General features: G+C 48.1%; 1 non-coding gene across 1 annotated transcript; it reads right to left on the minus strand.

Moving 5' to 3' along the window:
* Positions 1-11,648: 11,648 nt before the first annotated feature.
* On the minus strand, positions 11,649-11,723 carry Trnal-caa (transfer RNA leucine (anticodon CAA)). Its single transcript has one exon. It is a non-coding gene; the product is annotated as a tRNA-Leu (tRNA).
* Between the last annotated feature and the right edge of the window lie 8,072 nt (positions 11,724-19,795).

Consider the following 19,795-nt stretch of genomic DNA (forward strand, 5'->3'; position numbering starts at 1 on the left):
TTTTTCCGCAAAAGAAACTCAGCGACAGCTCTCTGCTTGAAACGCACCTCTGTTACAGACGCCATTTTCAGGGCTATGTATAGCACCGCCACATATCGGAACTTCATGAAACTATAGTGGCTGAAGCGGGAATACTCCACGATGTCCCACAACAAATTCTGCATTTTTTCAACCGAAACTGACCGAGAAATAAAATATGTTACTCTAGTTACTGAACCCCCATGTATACAGGGTGGTCCATTGGTAGTGACCGAGCCAAATATCTCACGAAATAAGCATCAAACGCAAAAACTACAAAGAACGAAACTCGTCTAGCTTGAAGGGGGAAACAAGATGGCGCTATGGTTGGCCCGCTAGATGGCGCTGCCATAGGTCAAACGGATATCAACTGCGTTTTTTAAATAGGAACCCCCATTTTTTATTACGTATTCGTGTAGTACGTAAAGAAATATGCATGTTTTAGTTGGACCACTTTTTTCGCTTTGTGATAGATGGCGCTGTAATAGTCACACACGTATAAGTACGTGGGATCATGTAACATTCCGCCAGTGCGGATGGTATTTGCTTCGTGATACATTACCCGTGTTAAAATGGACCGTTTACCAATTGCGAAAAGGTCGATATCGTGTTGATGTATGGCTATTGTGATCAAAATGGCCAACGGGCGTGTGCTATGTATGCTGCTCGGTATCCTGGACGACATCATCCAAGTGTCCGGACCGTTCGCCGAATGGTTACGTTATTTAAGGAAACATGAAGTGTTCAGCCATATGTGAAACGTCAACCACGACCTGCAACAAATGATGATGCCCAGGTAGGTGTTTTAGCTGCTGTCGCGGCTAATCCGCACATCAGTAGCAGACAAATTGCGCGAGAGTTGAGAATTTCAAAACGTCGGTGATCAGAAAGCTACATCAACATCGATTGCACCCGTACCATATTTCTATGCACCAGGAATTGCATGGCGACGACTTCGAATGTCGTGTACAGTTCTGCCACTGGGCACAAGTGAAATTATGGGACAATGACAGAATTTTTGGACGCGTTCTATTTAGCGACGAAGCGTCATTCACCAACAGCGGTAACCTAAACCGGCGTAATATGCACTATTGGGCAACGGAAAACCCACAATGGCTGCGACAAGTGGAACATCAGCGACCTTGGCGGGTTAATATATGGTGCGGCATTATGGGAGGAAGGACAACTGGCCACCATTTTATCGACAGCAATATAAATGGTGCAATGTATGCTGATTTCCTACGTAATGTTCTACCGATGTTACTACAAGATGTTTCACTGCATGACAAAATGGCGATGTACTTCCAACATGATAGATGTCCGGCACATAGCTCGCGTGCGGTTGAAGCGGTACTGAATAGCATATTTCATGACAGATGCATTGGTCGTCGAAGCACCATATCATGGCCCGCACGTTCACCGGATCTGACGTCCCCGGATTTCTTTCTGTGGGGAAAGTTGAAGGATATTTGCTATCGTGATCCACCGACAACGCCTGACAACATGCGTCAGCGCATTGTCAATGCATGTGCGAACATTACGGAAGGCGAACTACTCGCTGTCGAGAGGAATGTCGTTACACGTATTGTCAAATGCATTGAGGTTGACGGACATCATTTTGAGCATTTATTGCATTAATGTGGTATTTACAGGTAGTTACGCTGTAACAGCATGCGTTCTCAGAAATGAAAAGTTCACAAAGGTACATGTATTACATTGGAACAACCTGCCTGTTACCAACTGTTCGTCTAAAACTGTGAGCCATATGTTTGTGACTATTACAGCGCCATCTATCACAAAGTGCAAAATGTGGTCTAACTAAAACAGTCATATTTCATTACGCACTACACGAATATGTAATAAAAAATGGTGGTTCCTATTTAAAAAAGAGCAGTTGACATCCGTTTGAACTATGGCAGCGCCATCTAGCGGGCCAACCATAGCAGCACCTGGTTTCCCCCTTCAAGCTAGATAAGTTTCGTTCTTTGTAGTTTTTTCGTTTGACACTTATTTCGTGAGATATTTGGCCCGGTCACGATCAATGGACCACCCTGTATAGAGAATAGTAGCGGTCCTATCATACTTCCCTGAGGCGCTCCTGGCGATACCTTTGTCTCTGATGAACACTTGTCGCCGAGTACAAAGTACTTGATTTTATTACTTAAGAGGACTGATGACCTCAGAAGTTAAGTCCCATAGTGCTCAGAGCTTCGTTAACAGTCTGCAGCGGAGTAGCACTTTGTACTTATCGTGAGTCCGTTAAGCCAGCTTTGTTAGATCACAGTTAAACAAACATGTGAATAGTTCAGGTAAATGTGTTGTCGTTCGATTACGCATGTCAAATATGGAGATGGCGTTCATGGCTCTGTGTTATTTTCTCCTTTCTATGGCCAAGAGATTTTCAGCGCCCCCTGTCACGCATGTGGCGGACGCCCGAGTCACAGTGATGTCAAATCACTTGCTTGTAGCTCGCGCACTCGTCAGCGGAAGCGGCACCGCGCAGCCAGCATCTCGGGCCGAGACGCCTCCTCCGGAAGCAAACACTGCGGGCGCCGGCGGCAGCTAATGATAAAAGTTCTTCCCGAACCGACAGCCGAGCTCTTCGCCAGCGCGCGCATGCAAAAATCCCACACCCCCTCCCCCGTCTCGCCGGCACCCTTTTCCCAGTGCTCGCTCTTCTTTTGTTTTCTTCCACCAAAGGCTCGCCCTGGGCGAGTTCGCTCGCTGCATCCTCTGCCGCAAGATCTCCGATTTAACTCTCAACTTCTGTCCTCGCCCTCTTCTTTTTCTCAGTTTTTTTCTGCCTTTTCCCCTTTTTTTTCTTTAGCCAAGCAGCGATGAGTATGGAAGAAGTGAAATGAAAATTCAAAGAATACCGAAGAAGAATAAAAGCAATAGAGTAGGAGAGTGGAGGGAGCCCTCACGGAAATTTTAATATCGAAGCGCGATGCCGGAGGACCGGTATTACGGCAGTTGCTGCTCTTTCAGAGGAACTCCGACCGTTCGGTAGATAATTGCCAGTAGCCGGTCGGCGCCAAGCGGCAATAAGCACACAGTCCGAGTAGAGTGCAAATGGGCTCGACTGCGTGCAACCGAAGGAACGGCGTCTTCATTAACACCGAGATGACTATGAGAGGAAGAAATTGTCAGACGAAGCTAACTAGTCACCAACCCGGAAGCTATTACAAAGCACCACACATTTCACAACATGTTCCAAGACGCCTTCTGAGTGTATATCCACTGTCTACGTAAAATGTCGTCTGACTCTGTATCCACTGTCTATATTTTGGTGCAGAAATTACCGTCTTGTTCGTGTTTCTAATAAACAGAAGGCATACTGAGCTGTGGCGGCTTCTGTGAGCGCACGCGCGCTCCTACTCGCGCCACTTGCACGCGCGTTCCATCGACTTCGGCGGTCGTCGTGTCATCTTTGCTTGGTTATGTGTTTCCTCTGGGGCAGTTTGGTAGTGAGCGGTGTATGGGACATGGAGCTGGACGGGTGTGGCTGGGTATTCATCATCCTGACGATTACAGTGAATTACACCATTGGCCGTTGGGCCATGGAACACCGCGTTTTTCTGCAGCGTCGACCTATGCTACCGGCGGGTTTAGCGGGCAAGGAACGGGTGTCGTCGGGTGCAACCTGGATACGAAATGCGTTAGTCAATTGTGATGTACTAGACAACTTGTTAGCAGCTAAGAGCAGTAGGGCAGTATTGTCCGGTGCCTACCTGGAGTCCTGAAGCTATTGGCCTCCTTGGCATTCATTCGAAATTATGTATGGAGACTTAAAAATTGTTAATTTTGCCCCCGTGTCAGCTACCCAGGAATCTGGTTCCTTAATGTAATTCAGTGACACGTTTGGGGCTGTGTGTGTGCCAGTCTGGAGGTTTATGTAAGTGCCAAACTGGTATTTTGCAGTGATTCTTGAAGTTTTCCCCGCGAACTGAATGTTCGATGAGATTTCGGGAATGCAGCCTGATCACGTTGACTTCTTGCCACGATATTTCGGCTGGCAATCGTCCAGCCATCTTCAGGTGAGTGTCCGTCACTGGAGACTGCAAGTTTTTTTTTTTTTCTTTATTGTGATTTCATTCCCCTGCCCCATATGGGCAGGGGAGGGCTGTCAGCAGCACAATCCGCCGCTCTTCAGCCGAGTGACATGACAACTAAAACAAGAATAAAATAATACATACATAAGGAGGTGAGACTGCAAGTTCCCGGAGTCACCTTTAAAGCAAAAAATTGGCGCGAGAGCGCATGCGCATTGGGCTCCGTCACAGGAGTGTCATCTATCGAAATCCGCGCCCTCTGGAGCTACTTTCTATCTGTGGCGCGCAGGCGCATGCGTAAAGGTGAGAACTACATGTCCACCCTCTGTCGGAATGCGCGCCCGCGTCGCTAAAAACGGACATCAGATGTCGCCAGACGTGCCATTATGAATAAACTGTCTTCTCTCAGAGGAAATTAGAGAGATCACCGGGTCCCAAGCCTTGTCCAGTTGAAAACCGCCGTCACGATTTATAAGATTTTGAGCGAGGCGTATCTCCTCCACACATTCTTTAATTACTGAATCCCAAAAAGTTTTGCCGGCCAGGGTGGCCGAGCAGTTCTAGGCGCTACAGTCTGGAACCGCGCAACCGCTACGGTCGCAGGTTCGAATCCTGCCTCGGCATGGATGTATGTGATGTCCTTAGGTTAGTTAGGTTTGAGTAGTTCTAAGTTCTAGGGGACTGATGACCTCAGAAGTTAAGTCGCATAGTGCTCAGAGCCATTTGAACCATTTTGAACCAAAAAGTTTTCGCTGGGGCCAAGATTTTCGTGGCAGAAAAATCCATAACGCGTCCTGTGGTAATACAGTGCTCAGCTACGGCCGACTTACTGGGCTGCGAAAGGTGAGTGTGGCGTTCGTGTTCAACGCACCTTTCATGTACCGTGCATGTCGTCTGATCGATGTAAGCTTTGCCACACTGGCAAGGAATTTTATAGAGCCTGGCCTTCTGGAGACCCAGCTCGTCCTTTACTGAATCGAGAAGGGCACTAATCTTCGCCAGTGGCCGGAAGATTACTTTAACTTGATGTTTCCTTAGGATCCTGCCTATTTTAGATGAAAGGTTGCCGGCGTATGGAAGGATCGTCCTGGACATAGTATTTTGCAGTTTTAATCTGGAACTTGAAATCATTGTCTGTTATCATTGAGTATTTGGTACTACTGATCGTAATTTCTGTTTGTTCTAGATCTTAGAGCCCTTCCTGGGGCGAGTTATTGGATTTGGTCTGTAACTAAAGTTGTGTGCGCTCAGCCTAAAGATAGACACGTGTGGGTCATGTGTGTACGCTTGTTTGTGTTTGCGCACTCTCTTACTCCGTGCTGAGGAGCCTGGTTATAGCTGCACATTTTAACCGACCATTCGCCATTTGGGCGAATCCAAATTACAGTGTCTATTAGCATCTAAGAAGCCCCAGTAGAGGTATGTATACCTTGAGTTACTTAATCTTGTTTGAATTATTATCTAATTATTTTTTAAATGACTTTATACATTGTTTCTTGTTACTTCTGGGAAGGTTAACGTTTAATGGTTTCCTTGAACATAATCTTTAGTTGGACATTTAAGTATTGCTGTGTATGTTAATTTCTATCAAAGCTGTTTGATATTTGTTGTTTGGTGCATGTTGACAGGCTTGTATCGGCAGCGGTTGACCCGTCGCTGTTCTGCTAGGACGCGTTTTCCTTCTGCTTTGGCGGCTTTCCCGTCACCGCTCAAGGGCTAGGCGTTGGCGGGTCACACACGCTTCTGGGAATCTCCCGTTCCAGCCTCAAATTGTGTAGTTTTTTGTCATTCTTTTGGTATGGTGCCGCGGCGGGGGTGTCGCCGGATTAGGAAGTAATTTATTCAGTGTTTATATTATTTTAAGCTCGTTGTAAGCATGTGATGAAATCCTTTAGGCAAACTGAGCACTGAGTTTCTTCATCTGTTTGAAAAAAAGGGGTTAATTGTCATTATTTTATATTAATCCCAACGCTAGTCCTGAGTCACGCATACTTTTTAGAAGGGCGTGGAGAAATATCACTTCAAAAAAATATTCCTTCACACCTGAATATTTGTAGTTACCGGATTCTTGTTACGTATGCAGGGCAAGAAGGAACCTCCTCCCTTTGTAATCAAAGTGGCCATCTCAGATCCAATTGCCTGCATCGTATTATGATTTTAAAGTCGTCCTATGAAAAACGTCGTCCGTTGACATTAGTTGAATTAGTGTCTCCGCAATCTGCCGTCATGCTGTCAATACTTCTCCAGCTTTAGAGGACGTCAGGGAAACATTACTCCCCGCTCCGCGCGACTTCCCGCTGTTACTGGCACGTTTAGATGCAGCTCCTGCTGACGTTAAGGCGCCGGCGCCGGGGCCGGTAGCACAATTTAAACGCCGGTGGACTCGGGATGGTGAAGATTTTAGTTACCCCTCCCCAGTCTCGTCTCTCCGAGAAGGTGGTGGTGGAGGATGCTTCTTCCCGTGATGATGTTTTGCAAACTGACGTTAATTACGGTTCTTGTTTCGCCGAGAATGACGTGGCAGGTAATGATGTTGAAATGAATGTTGCATCTGCGTCCTCTCCTCGTTGGATTCCAATGATTTAACGGAGACATCGTCTGCTGTTCTGCCTTTACGGTGATCTAATGCAATAGCATTCCTTCCTCGTCCTAATACAGTGGAGCAACAGGTTACTACGGATCCTCTTCCAGGTAGTCAGATGAGGCAGGCAGCTCCAGGCGCTGCATTTCCTGTCTCTTCTTTGTCTGATGATGTTCTTCGATCCCGGTTGTGTTTCTTGCATTCAGTTGAGTGGAATGGGGAAGACTCCCCTTCCCCCCCCCCACCCCTTCCCCCAACCCCTGCGGCAGACCTTGATGATCCCTCTCCCCCTCCGTGTCAAGAAGTTATGCTTTCAACTTGAGCGTGCAGAGTCGCGCCGAAAAAAAAAATAAAAAAGAAACATTGAATCTGCACCTTCCCGTGAGGAGGATACAAGTCCTGTACCTTCTTCTCCGCCATCTACCGGTGTTGTGGACAGCGGGACGTGATGAGTAAATTTTTTTCCACTTTATGTTTTCATAGGGGTGTTGTGGAGAGCGAAACGTGATGTTCAAATTCTTTTCTAGTTTCTCTTTTCATACCTCACATGTGTTAACTAATCCAGGCGTCTACATTTCTTACCCTAAATGTTAACAGGATAAGCTCCCCATTATTCACCATTCCCAAACTGATGTCATGTGTTTGCAAAAAATGTTGTTTGACGTGTTTTGTCTCCATGGATATTCTATGTTTTTTAACGTTGCACCGGAAAGTTCTATCGGCGTGGACGTACTGTATAGGAATGGTATACCGCTGACGGACTTTGAAACGCTTAACGCTGGTCGGTGTACAGATTTTAATTTTTATGATATCCCCTTAATTTTTATGTTCTGTCTGGATCTGGTCATACATATGACTGTCAGCGTTTTTAAAAGGAAGATGCCATTTATTTACTTCGTCGAAATCCGCGTCAAATTTTGGTGGGAGGAGATTTTAACTGCGTCTTAAGTCCTGTTGATCAGATTCCCGATTATAATTATTGCCGTGAACTTAGTGCATGGTGGCGTCGTTGAGTCTACGGGGTGCTTGGATCTGCAGATATTCCACATTAGTGCTGTTTACGTATTTCACAGCCTCTTCTAGTAGTCGACTGGACCGTTTTTGTCTGCTTCCCTACACAGCAAGCTTTCGTCAGTTCATGTCATTCGTGCCAGTTTCACTGACCATAGTGCTGCGTCGGTGACTCTTAATCGCGTCCCTCTGCAGGCACAACTTTGTCGCCTCATTTCAAAGCTAAATATTTTACATCTCACGGACCCCTATCTGGGTAACCACATCGCTGCCGTGTGGGGACAGGCAAGCCGTTCCCTAGAGCAGTATCCCTCACTCACGGATTTACTTCATTTTGGGCCTCAGTGTGAAGCTATTGGCATGGCATTACAGCCTCAGTTCACGACCATTTGGCGCCCGACATGGGACCACACCATTTGCATGTCATATTTCCTTGAATTCACTACATTTTTAGCGTCCAATGTTGGGACATTTGCATTTCAATTCATTATGTTTCTGGCGTCGTGGAACGACCTCATATTATTTCAATTTGTCAATTAATTTCACTACATCTAGACGTCTAGCGTGGAGCATGATTTTGCTTTGTCCTCAGTTAATTGTAAGTAGGTCGATTTTATAAATTACATGACATCACTTGGCAAGTAATTAACTTCGCACAACTGTATAGAAAATGCTAAACTTTTTCTATTCTGTGTCAGGTACACGAACAGACCATGGTGTGTGTGTGTGTGTGTGTGTGTGTGTGTGTGTGTGTGTGTGTGTGTGTGTGTGTGTGTATGTACGCGCTACGAATGAACTTTATGTTTTCTTCGCTTGATAAATAAATACTTCCACCTACGAGGTATTTAATGAATTGTGGAAAGTCTTGGTCGCAATTTAATTTATTTACGCGCTTCGACGCATCATCAGAACATAATAGTGGTAACAAGAGAAAGAAGGAATTACAACATGAAATGCCTTAGAACAATTGAATGCACAATGGTCAGTCGTTGCAGTAGTACTTACAAAGAAACACAAGAACGGGCCACACAGCAGTGGGCACTTAAGGTATTGAAAACAGCTCATACATATATGAAACCTAGAGCCAAACTGAACGTACGTAGAGGCCAGCAGTGATGAGGAAAGCAACTGTTATCTTACGTTGGCGCATGAATATCGAAAAATGTAACCGACAGCAGGTCATGCGCTGAACATCGATTATGTACCATGCAGTTTGAATACCACGGAGGAGCCATTCAGGCATATAGTTTAAAAAATTCATGTATTGCACAGAATAAAAGTTAAGTAATAATAATAATGTGGAATGTTAGCTGCTACAATTACCAAACATAGAGCACGTATCAATTGAGACTGTCACAACACTGGGCAGCTGGTCCCGGCGGAGGTTCGAGTCCTCCCTCGGGCATGGGTGAGCGTGTTTGTCCTTAGGATAATTTAGGTTAAGTAGTGTGTAAACTTAGGGGCTTATGACCTTAGCATTTAAGTCCCATAAGATTTCACACACATTTTATTTTTGAACTGACACAACGTGCAAAGTATAAAACACTGAAACAACGTGACTTACATTCATGAATGATTACGCTGTGAGCGTAAAATGTGACATAGCTTCATAAAATTTACGCTGTAGGCATAAAAATAAAATTTGGTTTCAAAACCAATTACAAGTTAGGCAAAAGTAAAATAGATTTGTATTTTTTTATGTTATTTTAGCCACAGATCACAAAGTAAGAGGCAGGGCAGATATATACACCATAGAGTCCGTCAAAACGTAAAATTTCAAAGAATAACTTGAAATATAGCTTGTTAAAACTGTCAACCATGCTGTAATAAAATAGTTAACAGGATGTCTTCCGGAACCCAACATTACAGAAGGAACTGTTGTATCAGGATCAAGTACAACCAGTGAGGTGATGGTGCCATGAAATGACATGCTTATCGTATCATCCATAAAATCTGTGGTGTCACCGCCAGACACCACACTTGCTAGGTGGTAGCCTTTAAATCGGCCGCGGTCCGTTAGTATACGTCGTACCCGCGTGTCGCCACTATTAGTGATTGCAGACCGAGCGCCGCCACACGGCAGGTCTAGAGAGACTTCCTAGCACTCGCCCCAGTTGTACAACCGATTTTGCTAGCGATGGTTCACTGACAAAATACGCTCTCATTTGCCGAGACGATAGTTTAGCATAGCCTTCAGCTACGTCATTTGCTACGACCTAGCAAGGCGACATTATCAGTTACAATTCATATTGAATCATGTACCGTCAAGACCGACGTTCTTCATTAACGGATTAAAGTTAAGTATTCCACCAGCTACGACCTTTTTTCTAAATTCTAATTTCCTTGTCCTGTTCCAGACCTCACGCCAGCCTGCATGAGCTAAAACGCGTGCCTTTCGGCCTCCTCTAGTAACACGGTGTGGGCTCTCCTGCCAACCAAAACATTGGCGACGAGGCACAACCGCGTTCTTATCGATATTGCCCTGATTTACTTGTGTAATGGCTTCGCCACAATCTCCAGATGTACTGTCCGAATTTTATCACTTACAGAATCAGCAGACGCAGGCCTTACTGGATGCCCTTGGACAGCTCGTCCAGGGTCAACGGGCAATGCAAAACGATGCAGCAGCCGCCGCTCCACCGCTAAAGCAGCCACAACACGCTGTTGCACCAACTTTTCGTCCTTTTGATGCTGCACTGGAAAGCTGGACGGAGTGGTCCCGCCAATTTGGATTCCATCTCGCCGCCTACAGAATTCAAGGTAACGAGCGGCAGCCTTTTTTGTTAGCGTCGGCCGGCGTACAAAATGTAATAGTCAAATTATTTCCCAGACGCGACGTATCAACTCTGTCCTACGACGAAATTTTGTCTGCATTAGATGCATATTTCAAAGAATCAGTCAATGTAGTTGCGAAACGGTATACCTTCTTTCGTACAAAACGTACGGCAGGTCAGACTAATCGGGAGTGGGTTGCAACCTTGCAGGGCCTTACTAGGGATTGTGCTTTTGAGTGTCAATGTGGAATCCCTTATTCAGGTACTATGGTACGTGCTGCAATTGCACAGAACATTTCTGATGTTCGTATAAGGGAACAGATTTTGAAACTAGTCAATCCCTCCCTTCAACAAGTGATGGACATATTGGATCAGCAGGACACACTTGACTTTGCTCAGGAATCATTTGAAACTTCACCAGCCGTGTGTCAGGTTAACCGGCCCGCCGGGCAAGCTGCACGGAGCAGTAAACAGCCCTCGCGCCCGCCGCTGCCGCCAGGTTCTCAGCCACGTGTGCCACGCAGGCAAGCAAATGCAGTGCCAAAATCATGCCCGCGGTGTGCTACTAGCCATTCGCGTGAGAATTGCCCGTCATGCCAGGCTATTTGCTTTTTCTGTAATAAAAAAGGACATGTTCAGAGTGTTTGCCAGAAAAAGCTCAGATCGGAAACTCACGACCATTCCAGGCCCTTTGCTTCGCGCCGAATTCGAACCAAGGATACTCAGGCTCGTGAAACTTCGCCCATAGAAATTCATGTAGTTCGTTCCACTCCGCCCAGTGCCACTCTCTCTAACAGTGACTGCGTTCGTCCCACAAATAGTGTGCGTCGACATCGCCGGAAATCCCGTCAAGTCGCACGTGATTATGTACCAGTGTCAGTTCACGTTGCACAAGACAGTCGCTCTTGTCGTCAGCAGGACAATAAACTTTTTGCAGACTTGGACATTCACGGCAAAGTGATACCATTCCAGCTCGATACCGGAGCTGCAGTCTAACTGATCAATCAAGACACTTACAAACTACTGAGCGCACCTCCGTTGCGTGCCACAAATGTTAAGCTAACTAGCTATTCAGGTCAAAAGATCCCTGTGTTAGGACAGTGCCTTCTTGCAACATACAAAGGACAAACAAAACTTGTGTCTCCAGAATGAGATTTTCACTCTGCAGCGGATTGTGCGCTGATATGAAACTTCCTGGCAGTTTAAAACTGTGTGCCCGACCGAGACTCGAACTCGGGACCTTTGCCTTTTGCGGGCAAGTGCTCTACCAACTGAGCTACCGAAGCACGACTCACGGCCGGTACTCACAGCTTTACTGCTGCCAGTACCTCGTCTCCTACCTTCCAAACTTTACAGAAGCTCTCCTGCGAAACTTGCAGAACTAGCACTCCTGAAAGAAAGGATATTGCGGAGACATGGCTTAGCCACAGCCTGGGGGATGTTTCCAGAATGAGATTTTCACTCTGCAGCGGAGTGTGCGCTGATATGAAACTTCCTGGCAGATTAAAACTGTGTGCCCGACCGAGACTCGAACTCGGGACCTTTGCCTTTCGCGGGCAAGTGCTCTACCAAGTTTCGCAGGAGAGCTTCTGTAAAGTTTGGAAGGTAGGAGACGAGGTACTGGCAGCAGTAAAGCTGTGAGTACCGGCCGTGAGTCATGCTTCGGTAGCTCAGTTGGTAGAGCACTTGCCCGCGAAAGGCAAAGGTCCCGAGTTCGAGTCTCGGACGGGCACACAGTTTTAATGTGCCAGGAAGTTTCAAAACTTGTGTCATTTTACATCCTTCGTTCTTCTTCTGCAGTGAACTTGTTTGGTTTCGATTTAGTTCAGTTGTTTAACTTGTCTCTAGTAAATCAGGTCCTATCAGTGAACCAGACTGTGCCTTCAGACAGTGTTTCTCGTCTATGTGAAGAATTTGCAGACATTTTTGCACCGGGCTTTGGTTGCGCTACGAACTATAAAGCACATTTGGACCTGAAAGTAAACGCTCAACTGAAATTTTTCAGAGCACGCAATGTTCCCCACGCATTGCGTGATGAGGTCGCAAAAACATTACATGATTTGGAATCACAAGGTGTAATTGAACATGTGGAGGCTTCTCTCTGGGCATCACCCTTAGTAATTTTGCCAAAACCTTCCGGAAAATTGAGACTTTGTGTGGACTTCAAGGCAACAGTGAATCCGCAACTAGTGATTGCAACTTTTCCTTTACCCCGCCCGGAAGATCTTTTTGACAAACTGTGCCCGGGTAAATATTTTTCGAAGTTGGACCTAGCAGATGCGTACTTGCAAATACCGGTGGACGAAGACTCCCAGCGCGTTTTGGTGGTTAACACGCATCTTGGTTTGTATCGATTCAAACGACTGCCATTCGGGTGTGCATCCGCCCCTGCACTGGACTCGCATTCGGGAGGACGACGGTTCAATCCCGTCTCCGGCCATCCTGATTTAGGTTTTCCGTGATTTCCCTAAAATCGTTTCAGGCAAATGCCGGGATGGTTCCTTTGAAAGGGCACGGCCGATTTCCTTCCCCATCCTTCCCTAACCCGAGCTTGCGCTCCGTCTCTAATGACCTCGTTGTCGACGGGACGTTAAACACTAACCACCACCACCACCATCCGCCCCTGCATTGTTTCAGCAATATCTACAAACTGTTTGTGCGTCGGTCCCTACTGCAGCAAACTATCTGGACGATACTGTGATCTCCAGAAAGACGGAAGAAGAACATTTAGCCAATCTCAGAACATTATTTCAGGTCTTGCGACAAAATGGTCTTCGCTTGCGGAAGGACAAATGTGTGTTTTTTGCTCGTGACTTGCCCTACCTGGGACATGTACTCAATGCCCAAAGCAAACATCCCAGTCCCGAGCACCTCCGTGCCATACAAGACTTGCCTTCGCCTCAGAATTTGAAGCAGCTACAGAGTGTGCTGGGAAAAATCAACTATTATCATAAATATGTGCCGCATGCCTCTTCCATTTCAGCTCCGCTTCATCGTTTACGCCGTAAAGGTGTTCCGTTCGTCTGGACGACGGAATGCGAACGCGCCTTTCGCCAGTTGAAATCGGCGTTGCTTTCCAATACTTACCTTACGCCATTCGATCCCCAGAAATCCCTTTTGTTGATGGTGGATGCATCGGATTTCGGGATCGGTGCTGTGCTTGCGCACAAAGATGGATCGCACGATCGCCCTATTGCCTTTGCGTCCAAATTATTCTCGTGTGCGCAAAGAAATTATTCACAGATCGAGAAAGAAGCATTGGCTCTCGTCTTTGGTGTTACAAAGTTACATGATTTCTTGTATGGTCGTCACTTTACCATCATCACAGACCACAAACCTTTGACATCGCTTTTTCATCCGAACAAGCCTGTACCTCCACGTACAGCGCAGAAATTAATTCGCTGGTCTATTATCCTCTCGCAGTACCGCTACGATATCTTCTATCGGTCCGCTGCTAAGCACGGAAACGCCGATGCGTTGTCCCGTTTGCCTGTTGCTGAGGATAGAGCATTCGATTCCTCCGAACTTGCTTGCATGTTCATTGATGCGGAAACCGATGACGTGGTCGAATCTTTTCCGATTGATTTTCGTCGTGTAGCTACAGCCACCGCTGCCGACCCTGTCCTTGCTACCATTCTGCGTTTTGTTGCTACGCAATGGCCCTTGTCAAAGTCACGGATCAGGGATCCGTTGGTTCGCCGATTTTTTGCTCACAAGGAGAGACTTTTTGTTCGACGTGGTGTTTTGCTGTTGCGTTCTGATAATGATCAGTCCAGGGTCGTGGTCCCACGTTCGTTACAGTCCTCTGTCTTACAGCTTCTCCACCAAGGACATTGGGGTATAGTGAGAACGAAACAACTTGCTCGCCAGCACTGTACTTGGTTCGAAATCGATGCCGCGATTACGAATATGTGCTCTTCTTTCATGGTGGGTGCCCACCAACAATCAGCCCCACCGAGGAAATTCTTTGCATGGCCAAAAGCCACTTCCCCTTGGCAACGATTTTGCTGGTCCATTCTGGAATGCTCGATGTTGGTTGTGGTAGATACATTCAGTAATTTTCCTTTTGTTGTCCGGATGTCTTCCACGACGTCATCTGCCACCATCCAAGCGTTATCTGCTATCTTTTGCATTGAAGGTCTTCCACAGACTATTGTTTCCGACAGTGGCCCACAATTCATGTCCGCAGAATTTCAGTCATTCTGCAGGGCCAATGGTATTCAACATCTGACGTCCGCGCCGTTTTCGCCACAGTCAAACGGTGCCGCTGAACGATTGGTCAGGACTTTCAAGTCACAGATGTTGAAGTTAAAAGAGTCGCATTCTCGGGAGGACACGTTATTGCTCTTTTTGTCCTCATATCACTCTCAGCCCCGAGATGGTCGCTCGCCGGCTGAGTTGCTCCACGGTCGTCATCATCGAACCTTGATGTCTTTGCTACATCCGCCGCATCAGGTTCCTGTGCAGCGGCAGACACTTGCTTTTGCTCCAGGCGACGTTGTCTACTATCGTCACTACCGAGGTTCACGGCGTTGGCTCGAAGGGCGCATTCTTCGCTGCCTCGGACGCGCTATGTTTCTGGTTTTGGGGGCCTCTGGTGAGGTGCGCCAGCATCTCAACCAGCTGCGCCTCTGTCGTTGCATGGGATCTGCCGCTCGCCGTCTGCTTTCAGCGATGGTGCCGTCCGGTCAGCCCCCTGGGGACCCATCTACTGGCTCGCCTCATCCCCAGGTGTTACCGACGCTGCCTTCCATTTTGCCCCATGGCGACGCGCCGCCGCCGCCGCCGCCGCCGCCGCCGCCGCCGCCTGTTCTCCCGCCAGCGACGCCCGCAGTGGACGCGTCGCTGCAACCGCCGGGCGCCTCCCTGGGTCACGCGCTGCCGATCGCTTCCCGTGACCGGATGTCCTCCGACATGGAACTCTTGCCCGCTCCGGACCATAAGTCGTCTTCGCCCGTCGGGTGCCCCGACCCGATGGAGGTCGACCCTTCGGCCCCTCCTGTCTCTCTGTGGGCGCATACACCGCATGTTGGCGTGCACCCTGGAGCAGGTTTTCAGGCGTTTCCTCACTCCCCGCGGTCTGAATGGCAGGGTGCGGGTGGCACAGCCTCGCCTGTTGTTAGGCTCCCCACCTCGTCGCATACGTCAACATGGGGTCCTCCCCACGGCGAGCGGAAGCCTTATGCCACCACCGTACGCCGATTTGCGGGGGAGGAATGTGGTGTCACCGCCAGACACCACACTTGCTAGGTGGTAGCCTTTAAATCGGCCGCGGTCCGTTAGTATACGTCGTACCCGCGTGTCGCCACTATCAGTGATTGCAGACCGAGCGCCGCCACACGGCAGGTCTAGAGAGACTTCCTAGCACTCGCCCCAGTTGTACAACCGACTTTGCTAGCGATGGTTCACTGACAAAATACGCTCTCATTTGCCGAGACGATAGTTTAGCATAGCCTTCAGCTACGTCATTTGCTACGACCTAGCAAGGCGACATTATCAGTTACAATTCATATTGAATCATGTACCGTCAAGACCGATGTTCTTCATTACGTATTAAAGTTAAGTATTCCACCAGCTTCGTCCTTTTTTCTAAATTCTAATTTCCTTGTCCTGTTCCAGACCTCACGCCAGCCTGCGTGAGCTAAAACGCGTGCCTTTCGGCCTCCTCTAGTAACACGGTGTGGGCTCTCCTGCCAACCAAAACAAAATCCATGCACATTATAAAAATGGATATGTGTGTGTGTGTGTGTGTGTGTGTGTGTGTGTTCCACATCTCCTCCTAAACCACTGTAACGATTTCATCAAAATGGTTCAAATGGCTCTGAGCACTATGGGACTCAACTGCTGTGGTCATCAGTCCCCTAGAACTTAGAACTACTTAAACCTAACTAACCTAAGGACATCACACACATCCATGCCCGAGGCAGGATTCGAACCTGCGACCGTAGCAGCAGCGCGGCTCCGGACTGGAGCGCCTAGAACCGTACGGCCACCGCGGCCGGCAACGATTTCATCCAAACTTGGTAAACACATACCTTAATATCAGGCGACAATCGCCGTGGAGCTAAGAACCCATTTGCCAATCAAATGGGTTGTAGTGTGGGTGAAAAAGAAGAGTAGCCCGGTAGCCCGCTACTGGCGAATTCCTAGACTTTATCCATCCAGTATTTGAGAATGAGAGCACTGGCGACTTGCAACAAACTTACACATAACTTCAAACTTTTACAAAAAAATTTTCTCGCTGACAGCCGGTACAAAATGAAAGGAAAATTGTATATCGCTTTCTGCTTTTCCACGGTCCATGCAGTAAAGTACTGCATCAGGCAGGACGGTATACACTCCTGGAAATTGAAATAAGAACACCGTGAATTCATTGTCCCAGGAAGGGGAAACTTTATTGACACATTCCTGGGGTCAGATACATCACATGATCACACTGACAGAACCACAGGCACATAGACACAGGCAACAGAGCATGCACAATGTCGGCACTAGTACAGTGTATATCCACCTTTCGCAGCAATGCAGGCTGCTATTCTCCCATGGAGACGATCGTAGAGATGCTGGATGTAGTCCTGTGGAACGGCTTGCCATGCCATTTCCACCTGGCGCCTCAGTTGGACCAGCGTTCGTGCTGGACGTGCAGACCGCGTGAGACGACGCTTCATCCAGTCCCAAACATGCTCAATGGGGGACGGATCCGGAGATCTTGCTGGCCAGGGTAGTTGACTTACACCTTCTAGAGCACGTTGGGTGGCACGGGATACATGCGGACGTGCATTGTCCTGTTGGAACAGCAAGTTCCCTTGCCGGTCTAGGAATGGTAGAACGATGGGTTCGATGACGGTTTGGATGTACCGTGCACTATTCAGTGTCCCCTCGACGATCACCAGTGGTGTACGGCCAGTGTAGGAGATCGCTCCCCACACCATGACGCCGGGTGTTGGCCCTGTGTGCCTCGGTCGTATGCAGTCCTGATTGTGGCGCTCACCTGCACGGCGCCAAACACGCATACGACCATCATTGGCACCAAGGCAGAAGCGACTCTCATCGCTGAAGACGACACGTCTCCATTCGTCCCTCCATTCACGCCTGTCGCGACACCACTGGAGGCGGGCTGCACGATGTTGGGGCGTGAGCGGAAGACGGCCTAACGGTGTGCGGGACCGTAGCCCAGCTTCATGGAGACGGTTGCGAATGGTCCTCGCCGATACCCCAGGAGCAACAGTGTCCCTAATTTGCTGGGAAGTGGCGGTTCGGTCCCCTACGGCACTGTGTAGGATCCTATGGTCTTGGCGTGCATCCGTGCGTCGCTGCGGTCTGGTCCCAGGTCGACGGGCACGTGCACCTTCCGCCGGCCACTGGCGACAACATCGATGTACTGTGGAGACCTCACGCCCCACGTGTTGAGCAATTCGGCGGTACGTCCACCCGGCCTCCCGCATGCCCACTATACGCCCTCGCTCAAAGTCCGTCAACTGCACATACGGTTCACGTCCGCGCTGTCGCGGCATGCTACCAGTGTTAAAGACTGCGATGGAGCTCCGTATGCCACGGCAAACTGGCTGACACTGACGGCGGCGGTGCACAAATGCTGCGCAGCTAGCGCCATTCGACGGCCAACACCGCGGTTCCTGGTGTGTCCGCTGTGCCGTGCGTGTGATCATTGCTTGTACAGCCCTCTCGCAGTGTCCGGAGCAAGTATGGTGGGTCTGACACACCGGTGTCAATGTGTTCTTTTTTCCATTTCCAGGAGTGTAATTTGTTAGTTCTTTACAGCTAACTGTATTCGCGACACATTTCAAAGACAGTTAGCATATATACAACTGAATGTAAGTGCAAAATCATGTCATTGTATGATACATAGTTCAAGAGATATGACGTCATAAACGATGAGACGCGTGAAAAACGGCCGCATCAGACATAACGCATAAATTTATTACTTCTTTGCTACTAACTATAGTCTCAATGAATTTCGCACACAGTATCCACATATGCCGCTGAATGTACTCACAATATTATATCGTTGTACGACACGTAATTCAGGAGGTTTGACATCATAAACAGTGAGATGCTTGAAAAACCGCCATATTGTGCACCACGATTACATTTATCACTTCATTGCTACCAACTTAACTAGCATTACGTTTTGCAGATAGTACCCACTTACGCTGCTGATTGTACATACACAATTATGTCACTGTACGACACAAATTTCAGGAGACATGAAGTCACGAACATTAAGCACAAGGGGCGACGCTGCCTGGCTATGACGTGGACGTGCGCCTGTAAATAAATACCTGAGTTACGTCAGGTTTAGCGGGTATTCAGTAAGTCAAATAAACTTAATACCAGCAGTAACATAAAATTGTTAAGGCTTTCTGGGCCACTTGTTGACAAACTGCCCGTTTGCTTCTGTCACCGGTTCTTCGACCGACCAGCAGAAGTGGCTGGCATTGTCAAAGTTCCACCCTCCTTTGCTGGTGGTGGACTGGAGCCGAGATCGCGGCCGCAAACTATACTACTGGCCATTAAAATTGCTACACCACAAAGATGACGTGCTACAGGCGCGACATTTAACCAACAGGAAGAAGATGCTGTGATATGCAAATGATTAGCTTTTCAGACCATTCACACAAGGTTGGCGCCGGTGGAGACACCTACAACGTGCTGACAAGAGGAAACTTTCCTGGTGAACCGTTGTTGTGATGCCTCTTGTAAGGAGGAGAAATGCGTACCATCACGTTCCCGACTTTCATAAGAGTCGGATTGTAGCCTATCGCGATTGCGGTTTATCGTATCGCGACATTGCTGCTCGCGTTGGTCGAGATGCAATGACTGTTAGTAGAATGTGGAATCGGTGGGTTCAGGAGGGTAATACGGAACGCCGTGCAGGATCCCAACGGCCTCGTATCACTAGCAGTCGAGATGACAGGCATCTTATCCGCATGGGTGTAACGGATCGTGCAGCCACGTCTCGATCCCTGAGTCAAAAGATGGGGACGTTTGCAAGACAACAACCATCTGCACGAACAGTTCGACGACGTTTGCAGCAGCATGGACTATCAGCTCGGCGACCGAGGCTGCGGTTACCCTTGACGCTGCATCACAGACAGAAGCGCCTGCTATGGTGTACTCAACGACGAACCTAGGTGCACGAATGGCAAAACGTCATTTTTTCGGATGAATCCAGGTCCTGTTTACAGCGCCATGATTGTCGCATCCGTGTTTGGCGACATCGCGTTGAACACACATTAGAAACGTGTATTCGTCATCGCCATACTGGCATATCACCCGGCGTGATGGTATGGGGTGCCATTGGTTACACGTCTCGGTCACCTCTTGTTCGCATTGACGGC

Source organism: Schistocerca nitens, chromosome 6 (assembly GCF_023898315.1).
Source record: "Schistocerca nitens isolate TAMUIC-IGC-003100 chromosome 6, iqSchNite1.1, whole genome shotgun sequence".
NCBI classification, from domain to species: Eukaryota; Metazoa; Arthropoda; class Insecta; order Orthoptera; family Acrididae; genus Schistocerca; species Schistocerca nitens.